Source organism: Mesoplodon densirostris, chromosome 1 (assembly GCF_025265405.1).
Source record: "Mesoplodon densirostris isolate mMesDen1 chromosome 1, mMesDen1 primary haplotype, whole genome shotgun sequence".
In the NCBI taxonomy this organism is placed as follows: Eukaryota; Metazoa; Chordata; class Mammalia; order Artiodactyla; family Ziphiidae; genus Mesoplodon; species Mesoplodon densirostris.
This window is the reverse complement of record NC_082661.1, coordinates 65,974,527-65,980,750: the sequence shown is the minus strand read 5'-3', so window position 1 is coordinate 65,980,750 and position 6,224 is coordinate 65,974,527.

Genomic DNA, 6,224 nt, shown 5'->3' with positions numbered 1-6,224 from the left:
TCTGAAGGTCGCAGTCCTGCTAAGGGCGCTCAGCAAGGCGTGGACAAGCCGGGGACGCCCAGGTCCAGAGTTGGCACTGTGGGTGCCGCCCGGCCACCCCCGCCCTGTCAGCCCCCGGTGCCAAGAGCGGCGGTACCGCGCGCGGGTATGCTGCTCCGTGCGTAAAAATCCCGGCCGCACAGCCCTGCCACGCCACCGAGGGGGCCTCGGAGAGCACAAGGGAAGCCATTCAAAAATGTTAATAAGCTTATTAAAATAAGCAGCTTTACTGGCTCTTGTTTTACAGCGTGCCGCTCACCCTCGCTTTCTGGTAGACCACGGGAGAGAAAACACTGGTGGCATTAATTTTTTTTTTTTTTCTTAACGCGTCGCGGTTTCCATCCAAGGACAGGGGACTCGCTGGAGCTCAGCGCGGCCACAGAAGCAGAATAGCCTCAGGTCTCCCTCCCAAGCTTGCTGGGTGGGGAGAAGTCCTCGCATCGAAAAAGCTGGACTTTTCAAAACAGCTGACCACCCAGGCCAGGGAAGCAGATAAAGGAGGCCCAAAGATAAGGACCTTGGGGAGGCCTGTAGACAGCATCTTGGGGAACCCAAATTCTTTTTAAAAATAAAACAACTCCACCCCCAAAAAAATCTGCTTATAAAGGGGATGGCATTATTTAAAGTAAAATATAGAAAGGCTTTGTCCTTACTTCTACTTCAAGCCGGGGGTGAGTGTACACCTCAAACACTACCCAGAAGCCTGAAGGAGCATCTCACAACTCTCTTTTCTTTCCTTCTTCTTCTTCTTTATTTAATTTTTAAAACAGAGATTCTGATAAAAGAAATGAATTTCCTAAGATTGAAGTGAGTGGCAGAGCTGCTTCTCGCCTGTGGACTCCAGGTCCAAAGCAGAATCACTTTATGGATCTGTGGGGCCATTGAGCCCTTCTCACCCTCGAATATACAGGCTGGAGAGAGAAGCTCTCACCTTGTGCATCCCAGATTTCCAGGGCCGGGATTTCCCTAAGTGCCGGAGCGCACGTCCAAGTCATAGGGAGCGCTGCTCAGCCAGGAGGCCTGAATGTGGCGATGGGAGGGGGCCGAGCCGGAAAGGACTCACCAAGAAGCCCCGAGGCCTTGAGCAACCCCTACGCTGATCCTCACGCCAAAAACTAAAGTTGCAATTGCAAAAACAGCAGGGAGGGATGCAGGCGCTCGTTGGAGACCGTGAGGCCTGTGCAGAGACCACGGGGCTCTTGGCTTCGCTGGCGCACTAACCGCCCGGCTGCGGGCCGCACCCGGGATTGTGGGCGGGGGCGCGGAAGGAGAAAACACGGACGCTTGTAGGTGGAAGAGTGTGAGAGAGAGCGGGCCTTCCGCGGGTGAGTGTGTCACGCACAGTCACGCAAGTGTGGGGGTAACTTGGAGCCCAGCACCGAGCTTACCTCGCTGGAGGCTCCGGGGTGACGCCCCCGCGGCTACCGAATATCCCCTTTGAACTTGACATTCCAATAGGAATAGAGAGGGGCTGTTCGCCCACGCCGCGGGTTCCGGGTCAGCTCCGGGTGCGTCAGAAGCCACGCTCCTGCCTTTCCCTGCCCGATTCAAAGCCAAAAACTTCAACAGTAACGACAGCGCTTCGGGAGGGGTGCGGGGCTGCAGGGCCGTTTGCCGCAGTTCTCACATTCGAGAATTGCCCTAAATTTGGACTTTCGACCCTTCCTTCATACACACAACAGGTTTGAAATAAGTTCATTGTTCAACTTAACCTGGATCCCGCACTGGACCACCCCGCTTGTAATCTTTTTTTTTTTTTTAATAAATGCTTTAATGATTTTTAACGACCCAGTTTATGTTGAATAACTTCTATGCATGACTACAGGGGGTAAAGAATTTATTACATGATGTAACCATTTACAATATAATACACTTTTTTGCAACCCTGTTTTGGCGTTTCTTCATTTCAAAAACATATTTATCAGGAGACTCGAAAACTGGAGGAGGCCCAGGTTATCTATCCCTCTGAGGGCCCCTTCGTGGAGCACACCACAGAGCACTTAGAAACCTCTGAAGGATGCAGGAGTTCAAGGAAGATTGTTTAAGATCAGCCAACTCAGCATTGCCCAGAAGTTCATAATCATAATAATCATGGCAACAATAATAGTAAGTCCACACCAGCTGCACAGTGCTTAATGGTTTTCAAAGCACACCCACCCTCTTGTGATCCAACCACCCTGAAACCAAACGTGGGGAATGCGAGCTCTGAAGCTGAAGGACGATTCAGCCTGCTGCCTCAAATCCTAAAATATGCTTCTAATCTTTGAATGACTCTGACTTGGCCTCTTAATGGCCTGTGACTTTGGGCAAGTCACATTGCGTCTTTGAGCCTCAGTTTCCCCACCTGCAAAATGGAGGTCATGTCCACCCAGCTAAAAGGCGGCCTCAAGGAACTACCGAGGGACAGGATGCAGGAAGCACTTTTTCACTTGTAATGTCCCAGACAAAGGAATAGAGTTACAGCTATTGTTATCATTGTTGGTGGTGGTGGTATGTATTGCTTGGCTGCTCCTTCCGGCCTCTGCTCCTGTTTCCTTGGCCGCTGGCGGTGCAGCCTTCACACTTTCACTGGTGGCCTGACTTCTGCAGTAGCGCGGCTACACCTGCGACGAATCAATCCGCCCCGCCTGCCCTCAGCTCTTTCAAGCATATGCGGGGTCCAGCATGCCCCACGGAGCTCGATGTGGTTCCCAAAGAAGACTGTTAGCGGGGGGAGGTTGGTGGCCTGCAAGACTGAAGCCCTGCAGCTCCTCGGCATAAGCCTGAGCCCCAGCACGGGTCTGCCTCGCTCCCCTCCATTCCTTCGGGCCCAGAAGCTGCTCCCCCAGTGTTCTGGTTCCCAGGAATGTGTGATTCTCCCCACTGCTCAGCTTTCCCCGAGGCAGGAGCCTTTCTATAAGGCTAGGTTAATTCCGTGGACTTGAGAGAGGGCGGTTTCTACCTTTCTCCTGGTGATGAAACGCGGGTGAAGTATCGGCCTGGACGGACCGAGCTCCGGTCACCAGTTGGGGTGCCCTCCCCGCGGACGTCTGCAGGCCTTGGATGAGGTCCTGCCTCTGTGGGATGCTCGGTGGCTCTGACACACTCTGCCAGTTTCCCGCTCCCTTAGATGCCGCTCTTCCTGGGGCCCAGCCTCTCAGGGTTCGGGGCACCGCTACCACTAAGCTGCCTCTCAGAGGCGCGGGGATATGTGTATTGAGCTCTCTTCCGAACTTCTCAAATGAAGTCATATTCGCTGTCACCCTCTTTCCCTTGCTAGAGTGGAGGAGTGGGATTCACTGTGGCCCGGAAGCCCTTTATTTTCTTAAATGGGATCTATCCCCAAACTCTTCCTGCTTGACCCAGCTCTTTAGAGATACTCTCCTGGGGTCCATATACCTCTCAAATCAAGTCACTTTGAGTGAGACGCAGCTTGGGATCGCCATGGTGAACAGGTCGGGAGTTTCAGTTATACACACACACACACACACACACACACACACACACAAAACACCAGTGACATTTGGTAGCCTATCATCCCAAATTTGCTGCCCAGAGCAAGATTTTTAGTCTAAGCCTGATTTCTTGGAACTGATTTCTGCACGGGTCACAGCGTGTTCTGTCCCCTTTCCCAGCCATTGCTCCCCCATCTAAGTGTGTGGGTCGAACCCAGTGATCTTTCAGGCCAGGTCTGAGATTCACTGAGGGCTGAAAGGGATTGCGAAGGATGAAGCCAAAAGTCTACCTGACTCAGGTGACAACTGTTCCTGGCAACCAGGTCCTGAGAAGGCCCAGAGGGCTCAGCGGGGCCCAGGGTCGCAGGGAGTGGATGAAGGAAGATCCCCTTGGACAGGAAGCAGGGCGGGCAGAAAGCAGAACTTTCTCATCTTCAAAGAAAGGGTGGGGGTGGGAGTAGAGAAGGAAAAGGAAACGAAGAAAGTAATACTGAAACTTTCCAACAGGAGCCGCATGTGTGGCCTGGGGTCCAGGTAAAGACATACATCTTGGGTCATGAAACGCGGTGGGAAATCCTCGGGGGGTGGGCTGGACCCGAAGGCTGCCTCCAGCTCCTGGAATCAGATGTTAACGGCGTTCGCGCCCACGCCAGCCGCGGAGCAGCTCAGAGTGAAACTGCAACAATCCGGGTCAAACTGAATTCGTTTGAGTCGTTTTTCCCGAGCGACTCGAGCCAGCCCAGTAGAACTGACCCAGGCAGGGAGCCGGAGAGGGGACGAGGAAGGGAAGGGGCGCCGCCTGGCCTACGGAAGAAACTCCCCAGTCCTCTGGATTCCAAATCCGCAAGGATGGAGAGCAAACTACCGTCTTAGGACGCAGCCACAAACAATTGACGTTTTCAGAATGGGAAGAAAACCCTGCCCCCACCCCCCCAAAAAAAAATCCGCAGTAATGGCGATCTCTGGAGAGAAGAGAAGGGATTCTAGCATTATTGGAAAACTTCTAACTTTCTTTAAGGAAAATGCATTCATGATTAATGATGAAATTAAAGTGGAATTTTAAAACATGCCAAAAAGAAACAAAATAATTGCAGGAATCCTTTGGAAGGTAGTTGGACTTGGGGGCTAGGGTGTGCATCTCCCGAGGGCGTTTGCTTTTCCCTTGGCGTCTCACTGTTTCCAGAAGCGCGAATCATTTCGTAAAGCCTTTGTCGCGACTCTCTGCCCCCTCCGGGCTGAGGGGTAGTAGAAGCCCGGCCAAGGCCTTTGGGGTGCCAAGGCCGGAGGGTCCAAGGCTGGGAAAGATCGCAGGCGGAGGAGTAGGGCGCGGCGGCCTATCTGCTGCGGTGAAATTGAAAGTAGCCCGGGCCTGGGTTTCAGTGTTTTCCCGACTGAGGCCACGGACCGGGCGCCTTGGCGCCTGCCGTGTGGCATTAACTCTTCCTTGCTCTCCCCGGACCCGATGTGAGGGGCGTGTAGCGGTGAGCTCCTTGCTCCGGTGAATCCTTGGCATCTGGGGAGTCATTCTGGGGAACGCCGGCGGGGCGCGTTCATCTTTAAAATGGAGTAATAAGTAACCATCTCCCTGCCCATCCTCTGCTCCCACGGTGGGCTTCTGTGCGGATCAAGTGACGACGTGTCACTGAGGGAGTGAGTGGAAGTGCTTTGGAACAAGGTGCAGCGTCATTTGCACCCGGCAGGGGTCAAAGCACAGGTGACCCTCCCCGGGAGACACCTTATTAGCTCCTCGGTCTCCCCTAACCGCTTCAGAATTCCAGCGAGTTTTTGCCTATTCTGGAAATGAAATAATGACAGGAACGCTTAGAGAAAACGCTCAGAAAATCGAAAGCAAAGAGGATGCCGGCAGGTGGAAGAGTGAAAAGGTTAGGGTGGGGGATGGAAATTGGGAGCGGGTTCAGCTATGAATGCTTCCTAGACTCTGACACTAGTGCCCACGAGTAAAAACGTGAATCCTAGGTATTTACTCCGGATTCAGTGGGATTCCTCTGTGACTCCTGCAAAGTCCCAGAAATGACGATTCCCTGAGCTGCGCGGATTTAAAATGCTTCCTGAGGGTGAGCAGCAAGGCGACTTCCGGGAGGAGCGAAGTGTCCTGTCCTGGACTGAAAACAAGTTGGGAAAATGAGCCCACGTTACCGGTTCCCCCAAAGCCGGACAGAGAGAGGCTCAGAGAAAACACGGCGTCCAGGAGGGCATGTTAAACTAAAAGTTTATAAATTAAAGGAAAAAAAATACAACGAATAGAACTTCCAAATTTCACAAATCTTTTTAAAGTTAATACTCTAGTTGAGTGCACAGTGCCCTTAAGGAGGCGACAAGCGGCGAGGTTGACACGAGGTTGACAGGATCACCTGTCTTAGGTTGCAGGGACAGGGATGGGAGAATCCTGGGTCAGGACGCAGGAGTCGCCGAGGCTAAACGGTAGAGACTGGGCCCAGCGGCCGAACTGCAGAGGACGCCGAGGAAAGGCCGGTCAAGGATATTCACATTGAATACAAAAATAACCATCATTTGAATACAAGCAACTGAAAAGTGCTACAAGTTTTAACCTCCGAAAGAAAGAAAGGAGAGAAAGAAAGAAAGAAATGAAGGAAGGAAGGAAGAAAGAAAGAAGGAAAGAAAGAAAGAAAGAAAGAAAGAAAGAAAGAAAGAAAGAAAGAAAGAAAAAGAAAAAGAAAGGAAGGGAGAAAGAAAGGTTCTGCGAAGGACTCCTGGGTTTCCTCTCTCCTG